Below are 13083 nucleotides of genomic sequence, written 5' to 3' on the forward strand. Positions count from 1 at the left end.
TTGTAAACAGACTTGTTAGTCCCTCCTTAGTACCGCCTTGTCTACATTTGTACCTTCCCATGGAGACTGGCCCTTTTACTTTGGATGTTACACGGTCCATCTTCTTTAGCCTCTGAGCACTATTTACTTTAATGAGTTTCTCCTGTAGGCATGACGCGCTCTGCTTCCATTGGGTGCACAATGAGCGGACAATAGCAATATAGGTCTTGCATTTAAATGCGAGACCTATTCCATTGCAAATATCTTATTTCCTGCCCGCAAGCGCTCTCCTCCATTGCTTTTTATATATTTATTTAACTAGCACTGCAGCACTGTCCCGGAGCAGGCGAGGTGCGAGCTCCGCAGCTTTGGACGGGTCCGACCTCTCCGGAGGGTGCTGGTGATCATGCCAGACTCCTGGCGCCATGTAGCAACAAACATTTCCAATGCAATGGGTCTCGCATTTACACCAGTTTGAGCTATTGACTTTGGAAATGACAATGCCTTTTATTTATGCTTTGTTATAAAAATAAAAGGCATTGTCATTTACAATACCAATGGCTTAAACTCGCGTAGATGCTACACTTATTGCAGTGGAAATGCTTATTATCATTTATTTTCTGGTACTTGCAGCCCTGCTTTACCATCCGAGTATAAGTTCCTAAATTGAAAGAAAATCAGACCATGTGAGCTTTTCTTAAGTTTTTGAAATGGAATGAGATGCACAACCTCTAAAACAGGTTATTTGTTTAATTAGATGTAGCATTTTTAGTAGATTACACCTGTATAGTCCCATGTGTCTTTTGCGGTTATTGTGATACTTCAACATACTACTACGATATATATATGTGTGTGTGTATATATATATATATATATATATATATATATATATATATATATATATATATATATGAAGAAAGGGTTTTGCCCACCGGATAGGACGCACTTGCAGAGGAACAGTAACTAGCAGGGAGGGCTCTGTGATGAAGCACGTCTCAGCAATCCTGACGCGTTTCGGGCCAACGCCCTTTGTCAAGTTGAATCTGCAAAATAAAAAGAGGAAAATATTGGAGGTCCCTTGCATTCATTTCCCAGCAGCTTACCTTTGACAAAGGGCGTTGGCCCGAAACGCGTCAGGATTGCTGAGACGTGCTTCATCACAGAGCCCTCCCTGCTCGTTACTGTTCCTCTGCAAGTGCGTCCTATCCGGTGGGCAAAACCCTTTCTTCTCATTAATGGCGGCCGTGCCCGGTCGCGGGATGCACTACCGCTTCAAAGCGGGTGTGTCACAGCTGATGGCAGGCTGTGTCGCGCAGAGCAGAGGTGAGGGTGTTTGCACTGGGGAGGCCAACTGTTGGTGAATGGCACAATTGGAGAACATTTTGGTTATGGAAATGACTGCAGCCCACATGGGCTTGATGTACAAGGACTTCCAATCCCATAATGCTATGCGTGAATGCTAACCTGAGTTGAATCTGCAAAATAAAAAGAGGAAAATATTGGAGGTCCCTTGCATTCATTTCCCAGCAGCTTACCTTTGACAAAGGGTGTTGGCCCGAAACGCGTCAGGATTGCTGAGACGTGCTTCATCACAGAGCCCTCCCTGCTCGTTACTGTTCCTCTGCAAGTGCGTCCTATCCGGTGGGCAAAACACTTTCTTCTCATTAATGGCGTCCGTGCCCGGTCGCGGGATGCACTACCGCTTCAAAGCGGGTGTGTGACAGCTGATGGCAGGCTGTGTCGCGCAGAGCAGAGGTGAGGGTGTTTGCACTGGGGAGGCCAACTGTTGGTGAATGGCACAATTGGAGAACATTTGGTTATGGAAATGACTGCAGCCCACATGGGCTTGATGTACAAGGACTTCCAATCCCATAATGCTATGCGTGAATGCTCACCTGAGTTGAATCTGCAAAATAAAAAGAGGAAAATATTGGAGGTATAATGTCCTGGTTTTTGGTTCTGAAAATCTGGTCACCCTAGTTTTGCGCAATATGTAATGATCATCCCAAACTTTTTAGAACCACGGCCCAATACTTATACCAACAAGCTTTTGTGACCCACAACCTTTTATGGATATTAGGTGGTAATAACACCAAATAAAGTGCCTTGGTTTGATCCTATTAACATTTTTGTCTACATCAAACTTTAGAATTATCAACAAAAAAAATCATTTTTACTTTTCGAACTGCTGAGTGTGTATATTTAATTTACAGGTATTTGCATTTTGGTGTGGTACAAAAAAATGACATCCTACAGCCTTTCATGTCACACCCGCTGTACTCCAGCAAGATTGTCACACATTTCATTTTACTTTTCTTTCTCTGACTGCAAAGTGAGAGGAGTTGGTAAACATCAATCCCCATGTTAAAAAACAATTTTTCGGAAGACCTAGCCTAACATTTGACGTTTGTCTTCGAAGAGCAACAAACGTGACAAGATAAATGCAGAATTTTTTGTTTTAAAAATTTTTTTTTATTGTTTTTGCAACAAAGACAACCAACAGATTTAGAATCAGACCGTATATATAGTACATTAGAAAAATCACCGTGCATAGCCAAAATTATTTCAGATAGTCCCGAGTTAGATACCTGACAATCACCAGTACCGCCCACCCTCCCCTCCACCCCCTTAGCCTCCCTAGCCATCTGAATCAGAGGATTCCTCATCTGAAAGAGGTGGTGGATCACATATGTTACCCCTATACTTGTTCCATGCTCCCCACACTCTGACCCACTTACGAGGATAAATGCAGAATTTAAAGGCATCCTTATTGATTGCTTGGATTTTTGCGACCCACAAAAAATCAGCTTATGACTCACCAGTGGGTCGTGAACACAGTTTGGGAAACACTGTTTTAACATGATCACCATGCTGCTGGAGCTAAATTGGACTGCGCTTCCTGTCCTTAGCTTTTCTTACAGAAACCATTGTATTTCTGTACTAAAAATTGATCACTTGTGTTTTAAATAAACCACTTTACCTCTAGGGCCTCACCCTAACCCCTTTTCTGAAGCTTGGTGTAGCTTGACTTGAACCTTAACAACATCTTTCCACAAAAGGTACCCAAGCAAATTTGTATTCTTGTGTTTTCTTATTAACATCCTGATGTTAACATTTCTGCTGAATAGTACACATCATTCTGAATTCACCTGGTCATTTGTGTAGATCCCTCAGGCCCCCCCCACGACAAAACTATTCTTTGAAGTAAAAAAAAAAATGAAAGTGAGTGGGAAAAGCAGCAATTTGGGACGACGCTCTCATTTGTAATTTTGTTTTGTCATGATTGCTGATTTACAAAAGCAATAGAATGTTATGTCAAATAGACTCTGATGGTCACAGGGATAAACAGGTTTTGTATCTTCCCCCAAAACATACGAAACCCAGAGCTCACAAATGAGTTGCAGCGAATTAATTTTTTCATTGTGTACCGACCATACAGCAATTTATATGGTAACATTTAATGAAGGAAAATGGGTATGAAGGAAACCTATGTATTTCTGAAATTTGCACAAGGTACTGGGCTTAGGAATGGTGGTTATTTGTACACCTCTGCATTTGGTGTTACCTTTACTAACGTGATTCAGATGGCACTTTACAAAATGTCTTATTTCTTGCACACTGGCTTATATTTGGAAACCCAAATTTCTCAGAAATCCAATTGATGAAAACAAATGTCCTACTATTCTGTGTTCCTTCAGCTCTCACAATTAAAAAAAGTACCCGACTTGTGTGGATGAGTCTAGGGAATGCAACACAAAACATCCTGGAGACACCGCATTTCACCTAACAAAATCGGTGCATTTGTTACAGTGTGGTTGTCTGAGAAATATGGGCCTTAGCTCAGCCCCCACCTAGGGAAACCTTCCAAATCTAGAATCTTCTACAAACTAGATACCGAGAGGAATTCAGGGTAGTGGGACTCTTGTGGATCCCATGACCTTTTTAAACCCAGAAAGCTTTTCAAACTATGGCTAAATACACACATTTTCCTCTGATTTTTGTGAGAGAATCTGTGTGACTACACAACATTTTACCACCCAGCGTTCCCACTCTTGTAATAAAAATGATTCCCCACTTGTGTGGCTGGGCCTAGCGTCCCGAGACAAAGAACATCCCAATACGAGACATGAAGACATCCCGTTCAACCATTCAAATCCGACTCTTTTTTGCAAAGTTAGTCCATGCGGAATTTGAGGCCTGGTTCAGCCACCACCCGGAGAAACCTGGGAAGACCACAATGGACTGCCTTTCATGTTATGTAGCTTTTGTTTTTTATCCCCCCAGTAGATCTTGCAAATCACAAACAGGTTAAAAATTTAATTTGGCTACCATTTCTGTAAGGAAAAGTTCCAGAAATTGAGTGGATCCACAAGTTTGCCACCACCCTGCGATCCCATACTTGTCCCAATAAAAATGGTATCCCACTTATGTGGGTGAGCTTCGCATTAATCTTTGGAAAGCCCCCAAAACGCAACACTGATGGATATAAAAAAAAAAGAACATTCCACTAAAAAAGCAACCATTTTGTTTGCAATGTGGATAGCTGTATTTTGGGTCTAAGCTCGGTCGTCACTAAGGGAAACTTACCAAATCAAGACATTTCTGAAAACTAGACCCAGGGGAGTCCAAGGTGGAACGGTTTCTTACCATAATGCCCTTGAAAACTTTGGCAAAAAACACACACATTTTGCTCACATTTATGAGAGCGAAAGTTAAGGAATCAATGGGGATCCAAATATTTCCTACCACTTAGCGTTCACGCACGTGTACCAATAAAAGTGGTATCCCACCCCCACCCAGTGGGGTAGGCAGAAAGACCACCTTGCCCTTGGTTGAGTGTGGAACTGGCCCTTGCTCCATTACTAAAAATTAAATCCCTAATCTTTATTGGACTTGCTACTACTGTCCGGGGGTTGAGTGGTGGAGGGTTTAGATTGGGGCCAGAAAGACTGTATATGTGTCTTCAGTAGAGGGGGCATGGCCTGATGTGAAGGTGAGCCACTCCCATTCCTTTTGTTTATACACCCAGCCCTCCAGTGGGCTTTCCATCCCCAGGCAAGCCTCCAAACAACCCTTTACCCCCTAAGGAGAGACACAAAAACTGTTGTGCCCTTTGGAGGGGGTCACTGGCCCTTGAAGGGTACATCAGGAGTGTCACATGAGATTGAAGATTGTTATTGTGCATCTGGAGAGTGATAGTGTGATTGAAGAGCATTATAGCTACAGGCTGCCTGCTGGGGTTAATACATTATGATGATGGCTGGGCAAAGTTGGCTGGTACTTAGGATGCAATTTAGTTTCCCTTTGCATCTACCCTTGTTTCCACGTGTTCTATTCTGCTTGTTTTCCTTTTGGTGTGGGGAAGGGGGTTGTAGGTGGAGCACAAAATGATAGAACAGTTATTTGACTTCTAAAAAAACAAGACTCCAGGATTCTGTATTAGACCAAACAGATCATTTTATTTATGAGGAGCCAAACAAAATCATATTTACAGCTCATTCCATAAGAACCGGTCATTTATCACAGTAATACTTTTTAACCATTTATTTAATGCAAACCTATAAACCTCACCAAATTAATTTGAAATGCCCTAATAGGTTAAAAAGTCTATTATTTAGACAAGAATTTTCTAACTCCTTTCTATTTGATAAATTGTTCATAGTTGTGGTTTCATCCAAAATTAGGTGGATGCCAATATTCAATTCCAGTTCTAAATAGCATTTACAAACATTTGCTTTAGATACATTTATATAGCGTGTCCAAAGTAGTTGTCCTTTGAATTTTGATGATTGTGTGAACTGGGTCTTTTTTTTGGTTTCCTCCGATTTATGTTTTGCACCCGGAGTCTGAGCTATATCACTGGCTCACAGCCAACATGTGTTTTGCAGATGTTTTCAAAAGCCCTTTTCTCTGGGTAGGTGGGTGGAGACTATAGATAATTATTTGAGTCCCCCCGCCAAAGGTTCATCTTCATATAAGAGTAATCAAGAAAATAGAGACCACTGTCTAATAGAATATTCTTCTTGTGGACTGTCAATTTCAGAAGTGCTCCAATGAAATGGAACAAGTGAGGACAAACCACAGTCGTGAATAATAACCGCATGGCCTTCTGGATGACAGTCATGGCCATGTAGTTATGATGTTGATAGGCTCCCCATAAAAGCTTTTGTTCTGTTTAGTAAATGAGTATACCAAAGCGTTAGTGGTCAAATGGGAATATGCTATACCGGGCCACAATTGGGTTTTATCCAGTAGCTGTTGTTGATTATGATTTTTTTCCCTTTTATCAATTAGTCTTATACTGCAAATATGCATTGAGTGATAAAAGACAGTTATTAAAACAACATCGTTGGATGACGATACGAGACAAAGAGAAAAGAAACGCAGGGTTGGGTGACAAAGAAATACAATCTATTTCAAATGGCAAACTGATACTGATTTAAAAAATAAAAAATAAGTAGATTTAACAGCTGTTTGGAACCCGAGAATTTGAAGCCAGGTGAGTAGTGCTTGAGGCAGGCTGGACGCATGATTGAGGCAGGACATTGGATCTGACACCTGCATATCTTCCTCAGGCTCTAAAATGCTTAGGCACCGCAAATCAGAGAACAGATAAAATTAGGCTAATCTAAACTTCAGAAGTAGAAGAGGGAACTGCTCATTTGAGAAAGAGACACAGGTTATAGTTCACCACTGTGTGATTTGCCCTTGAGAGAGTTTAGCAGAGGTTTCTTTCTTCATTGCCTCCCTGCTAGGGCCATACTTTACAAACAAAGTGCGAGAGCAGTGTGCAAAATAGGAGACTTTTTCAGTGTTGTGAATAGGACTTGAAGAAGGCATGGGGACTTCCTAGGATTGTTCTGCTTTCTGGCAAACTCTTGAGCATTTGATCTGTATCTCTAAGATCCTTTCCATTTTGTAGTACACTGCATCCCTAGATTACTGTACTCATTTTGAGTAATATCGATTAAACAGAAACTGGTTAGACAGAGTTTAATTATTTTGCCAAATGGTTACATAGAGAAAAACACCTTAGTTTCTAGTTCAGGGAGTGATTCAGATTTTTGTAGTAAAGGCTTCTGGCTAGGGTGTTGCATGTATTTTTATGTTTTTACACTTAAACGTAACTTGGAGGTGTACCTGGACGTTTGTGTACACTACATGTGCTAAACTTAGTTTGAAACCTGCTTAGGTGAGATAATCTAGGATTTTCCCAGCTTCAGTTGCCATAATGTTTACACTCTAACAAAGTCACTTCAATGGATGCTAACTAATAGTCAGTGCTGTCTGTTTTATCCAGTAGCTTACAGAGATCTACAGGAATTCAGGATGTTGTTTTTAGGTCTTGCCTAGCGATGCAGCACAAATGTACTGCTATCGCTTTGCGAGGCATGCAGTATACACTGTAGTGTGGAAGCTCAGCCCACTCTCTGCCCATTGGCTTTTGTCTTAAATGCTGGCTTCCGATTGGTTTGAGGCTTGTTAGTCCCTCCTCAGTCATCATTTGTATCCTTCCACAGCTACTGGCCCCTTTACTCCTAACACTTTTTTCTTCCCTGTCTTCCCCCTCCCTCAGTCTGTGACATCTTGCCCCCCACTCTCGTTTGTGTCTTTTTGTGTCTTCAATGCAATAGGACTCGTGTAAATCACGACCTGCTTTGTTTATGTTTAGCTCGCCGTGCGCTCTTTCACTTTCTAAGCAGCTGGACAATCGAGCCGGTGCTGTTTGTGTCTTCAATGCAATAGGACTCGTATAAATCGCAACTTTCTTTGTTTACGTTTAGCGCGCCATGCCACTGGTCCGACTCCCTGTCGCTGTCTTAAGCCGTGGGGGAGGCTGGCCAGTTATCGTCGATAAAGATGGAGCAAGGAGGGCAGCCCATTGTTTAGTACCGTTGCCACCGCGCCCCGCCATTGCAGTCAAAGGACGCCCCTGCTGAGAGACCGGAGGCAAAAGAGTCGACCTCCGAATAATCAGCCAGTGCCGCCGGTCCGCTGAGGCAGCCGTGACCCAAAACGCCTGCTCCGAAAATCCTCACATGTTTAGTAACTCGAGGACTGGCTGCGGGAGAGGTTAGAGTGGTGGATTCACTTGGACGCAATTTTGCCCCGCATAATATGCCTCAGAGTAAAGTTGATTGATTGATTGAAACATAGACTAGGAATATGATGGAATTGAGAAATATGAAAGATAAAATACCAGTAACAACATCCATTGGTGCTCTGCCAAATTAATTTTCAATAGCACATCGGTGGCATTTTTGCTCACTGTTATCTTTGATATGCTTATGATGCTATGCCTGTGCCCTGGGATCTCTCCATATCACCAATCATTTTTACTTCTGGAACCCCAATTTTGTGAATCAACAGCATCTGAAATGTCTTTTCATACGCGGTGATGTCTCCCTGCCTACAGAACACATTGGCTTCCTTGCAAGGGCAAGGTGTTTGAAAACAGCGTGAGGCCAGATGATTGTAGAGGGCCCCCTTACAGTCCATGGGGGGAGGAGTGAAGGGTAAGATTGTGTTACCCCACAGATGCATTGGTGTAACTTGGAACAGCATGCATGCTGTGTTCATCGTACATTATTCCTCTGTGGTGTCACCCAACACAGAATTGACGGCATAAGATTTACACGCATATTTTAGTTAGCACTTATTCTGTGACTTAAAAACACACTCGGCAAAGACCTCCACGTGCGATATTTAGCAGTATAAGCTCGCAATTACTGCATCACTCATAACAAGCTGCTTAGATTTCAGAATGCTTAGGGTGCTGTACTGTACAGAGCTACCAGTGCAAGTTTTTTAATTCTGAAGTTTGTACAATGGATTCCATGACCCCACTGTGCAAAATATAAGAGCGTTTACAGGTTAGAACAGGGGTACTCACAAACTTTCTCTCGGGGGCCAAATTTACAGTGTGGTTTGTGGCCGAGGGCCGCACCGGTGGGGGCGGGGTCAGTGGGGGAGGGGGCAGGGCTAGAGAAAAAAAAACGGTGACCATGAGGTTGAACACAGGCCCCTGCAGCAGACGCCTTCCTCCACTGAGCCACCAGACCCGGCATTCACACATCTCTATCTATCTATCTATCTATCTATCTATCTAGCTCTGTCTCCCTCCCTCTATCACTCTCCCTCTATCACTCTCCCTCTATCACTCTCCCTCTATCACTCTCCCTCTATCACTCTCCCTCTATCACTCTCCCTCTATCACTCTCCCTCTATCACTCTCCCTCTCCCTCCCTCTCCCTCTCTCTCTTCCTCTATCTCTCTCTCTTCCTCTATCTCTCTCTTTCTCCCTCTGCCTCACTCACTGCGTTTGTCTACCTCCCTCTCTGTCTCCCTCCCTGTCTCCCTCCCTCCCCCTGTCTCTCTCTCTCTCTCTCTCTCTCTCTCTCTCTCTCTCTCTCTCTCTCTCTCTCTCTCTCTCTGTCTCTCTGTCTCTCTGTCTCTCTGTCTCTCTGTCTCTCTGTCTCTCTGTCTCTCTGTCTCTCTGTCTCTCTGTCTCTCTGTCTCTCTGTCTCTCTGTCTCTCTGTCTCTCTGTCTCTCTGTCTCTCTGTCTCTCTGTCTCTCTGTCTCTCTGTCTCTCTGTCTCTCTGTCTCTCTGTCTCTCTGTCTCTCTGTCTCTCTGTCTCTCTGTCTCTCTGTCTCTCTGTCTCTCTCTCTCTGTCTCTCTGTCTCTCTGTCTCTCTGTCTCTCTCTCTCTCTCTCTCTCTCTCTCTCTCCCTCTGTCTCTCTCTCTCTCTGTCTCTCTGTCTCTCTCTCTCTCTGTCTCTCTCTCTCTCTCTCTCTCTCTCTCTCTCTCTCTCTCTCTCTCTCTCTCTCTCTCTCTCTCTCCCTCTGTCTCTCTCTCTCTCTCTCCCTCTGTCTCTCTGTCTCTCTCCCTCTGTCTCCCTCCCTCCCTCTCTCTCTCTCCCTCCCTCTGTCTCTCTCCCTCCCTCTGTCTCTCTCCCTCCCTCTGTCTCTCTCCCTCCCTCTGTCTCCCTCCCTCCCTCTGTCTGTCTCCCTCCCTCTGTCTGTCTCCCTCCCTCTGTCTCTCTCTCCTTCCCTGTCTCCCTCCCTCAATCAGTTCCTCATTCCTATCTGTGGCTCTCCCCTGTGCTCTGCAGCTCACTCATTCTGCTCAAGCTGTAAAGAGGTGCAATGCATGATCTATTAATCATTGTTAACAACTCTGTCTGGGTGGGCTAAAAAGAGCAAGTTTCCAATAGCTGTAATTAAGCATCTCATTTTTCATGTAAAAAGAGATGTAGGTAAGTACACATTACGAACAGCAGGAAATCGTTTTGTCAGATAAGTAAGGGTGAGAGAGAAGATGGGAGATTGGACAGAGGGGGATATTTCAAGCTGACTTCAGAAGAGCAACGGTGCTCTCAGGTTATTTGCAATTAGAAATGCCTCACCGTGGGACTCTCTTTAACATAGATCGTAGTGCCTAGAAAGAACCTAGCTGTGGAATTCGCTGCATATGTTTTAAGAATTCATCATTCATTAGCTGATTGGGGGGGATAAATGACACTGCCCCCTTCAACAAGAGACCACTGTATACCGAAAATTCTGTTCCATGCGCCTATTGTGCGAGCTCAGTGAAGAGGTACTGACGCCAGCCTACGTGACAGTAAGAACAATTGGGCAGGAAATGGCACAGCGCACTGGGAGCTTCCGCACCCAAGTACTTCACAGGTCTTTTAAAGACCATTAACTTGTTAATGAGGCTTTGTTGTATTTCATCTCTTCTTAGCGCCCCTGCATCTCCACTCATTCAGAGGGGAGACGCAGGGGCGCTAAGAAGAGGTGAAATACAACAAAGCCTTATTAACAAGTGAATGGCTTTTAAAAGAATCACCCGGCCCGGCCCCCATAGCTCCACGCTGCTGCAACCGGCACAGGTACGATGTCTGCAAGGTCCGCGGGCCGCCAAGGAAGGCTTGCCGGGCCGCCAAGGAAGGCTTGCCGGACCGCTGGCGGCCCGCGGGCCGTACTATGAGGACCCCTGGGTTAGAACATTATTTAAACTGCGCAATTTCTCATATGGCTTGGAGTTCAAGCCGCTCATGCATATAGATGACTTAAATCTATACAAACCGAAAACTCTGGAGGTGTTAAAGCCAGACCTAATGCTGTTGCCAGTGCTTGTTCAACCTTGACATTCCAGCGAAGGTTAGCCCAATCTCAAACCATAACCAGTTTCGCAGATCATATTTGTTTTGCAGATCATATTTCAAGTTCGGCTCGTGTCTTTCTCGAGTACAGAACACACTTCTGTTTCAGTCTAGCTATTTCTCATGATCAGTTTCATGCCACACTGTTCTTTACCTCCACATTTCTCTGCTGCTCCACGTCCCTGACAAAGCAACACAAGCATTTGCAAAGCTAGCTGGTCCAACTTATGCTGCCAGCCTTTTGACTTTGTCAATGCATTAGCTTTGTCAATGCATAAGCTTTGTCAATGCATATTGGTTTTTGTAAAACTTTGTTTGGGACTCACTGTTACCTTAACCCCTTTCCATGGCGCCGCACTCAGAACAAATGCTCTTTTCATCCGGTTATAGCAGTTGTGTAAGGCTAAATGAGAAGAGTTAATATAACACCCAGGATAATGTGCTGCATGGCTAAATACTTTTAAGATCCTAAAGGCGAGACTGTTGCATTGCAAATGCTTGTTTCACTTTCAGTGATGATATAAATGTTACTGTTCTAGCTCACAAGTCATCTAGGCTTCTATGTGCATTTGTGATTGTGGTGCTGCTATGCATCATTCAAGAGAGGTCTTGAGAACATTTCTTAAAAGTTTTGCAATTTGAGAGAGGCAGGTCACAGCGAAGAAGGCACATATACGACTGTGCCACCCATTGTTGACAAGGTGGCTAAGGTGGAATGGTTTTGAAGCCATAGGAATTGATTTTTTAAAATGTTGGTGGACAAGTAGGTTGTGGCAAAATTGGTGAGGCTTTTAGGAATATTCATGCTTTTTATTTCCCAGGACCTGCTATTTTTCTAGTAGTGCTAATTCGGCAATGATCTAGAGAAAGAGGTTGCAATTTGAGAGAGGCAGGTCACAGCGAAGAAGGCACATATACGACTGTGCCACCCATTGTTGACAAGGTGGCTAAGGTGGAATGGTTTTGAAGCCATAGGAATTGATTTTTTAAAATGTTGGTGGACAAGTAGGTTGTGGCAAAATTGGTGAGGCTTTTCGGAATATTCATGCTTTTTATTTCCCAGGACCTGCTATTTTTCTAGTAGTGCTAATTCGGCAATGATCTAGAGAAAGAGGTTGTGTTGGCATATGTGTTGTAAGTCTGTTAGAGGTTGTTTCATTGGTCTAATTAACATGAGTGATATGATCACTGTAAAACGGTTTAGTTGAGGAGGGGTTGCATGTCTGCATTTAAGTGTAGAAAAGATTGCTGTGGAAGATAACATAAGGCATTTGATAACTGGGCAAATTTGTTCAAGACTTCATGAAAAGAGGCACAACAGGTGGCATGTTTTCCATGGAGTTGTTGTGCTAATGCAGATAGAGAAAATGTTGCAGATATGTCCAGATTTCAGTTAAGTAGTATGTTCACGTCTTTGACACTGAAGAAATGGTTGAAGAAAACGTAGAGCATGATCTCGTAGTTGCTTGGCCACTTGAATGCAGCCTTGTGTTTCTTTCTGTAACCTCAAGAAGACTCTGAAGGGGCGTATTTGCCTGTATGGGAATTCTCAATAGCTACTTTATGAATGCTTTTAGTGAATGAACAGCATTAGCGGACGTTGTCTCCTTGAGTACAAATTAAAGATTTGTAGGTCAGAGGAAAATATTGTGAATATACTTTCCCAGTAGTAGTGGTTGTATTGAAAACTTCCTGAAGAAAGGAGGCTTTATCTGGTGTCTCACAACCTTCCTCTGAAAATGGTATAACCCATATCTGAAATATGCCAACCTACTTCGTGACCAGTGCTTCTGTTGCCCAGAAGCGTTTCCTTTAATAATATAAAAAGCTTTTCTTAAATTGGTACTCAGATTATTAAAGCGAAATAGTCCCAAAATTGCAAAACAAACAAGAAAAAAACTGTCTTATGGGCTACAGTTCTTGGTTTGTAATGCTTAC

The 13083-nt window shown here is 43.2% G+C and overlaps 1 protein-coding gene across 2 annotated transcripts in view; it reads left to right on the top strand.

Annotated features, from left to right (window-relative positions):
* The window catches only part of NUP54 (nucleoporin 54), a 381989-nt gene that overhangs the window by 192548 nt on the left and 176358 nt on the right, over nucleotides 1–13083 (top strand). The window lies entirely within an intron of this gene.

This window comes from Triturus cristatus, chromosome 2_2, assembly GCF_964204655.1.
Source record: "Triturus cristatus chromosome 2_2, aTriCri1.1, whole genome shotgun sequence".
NCBI classification, from domain to species: Eukaryota; Metazoa; Chordata; class Amphibia; order Caudata; family Salamandridae; genus Triturus; species Triturus cristatus.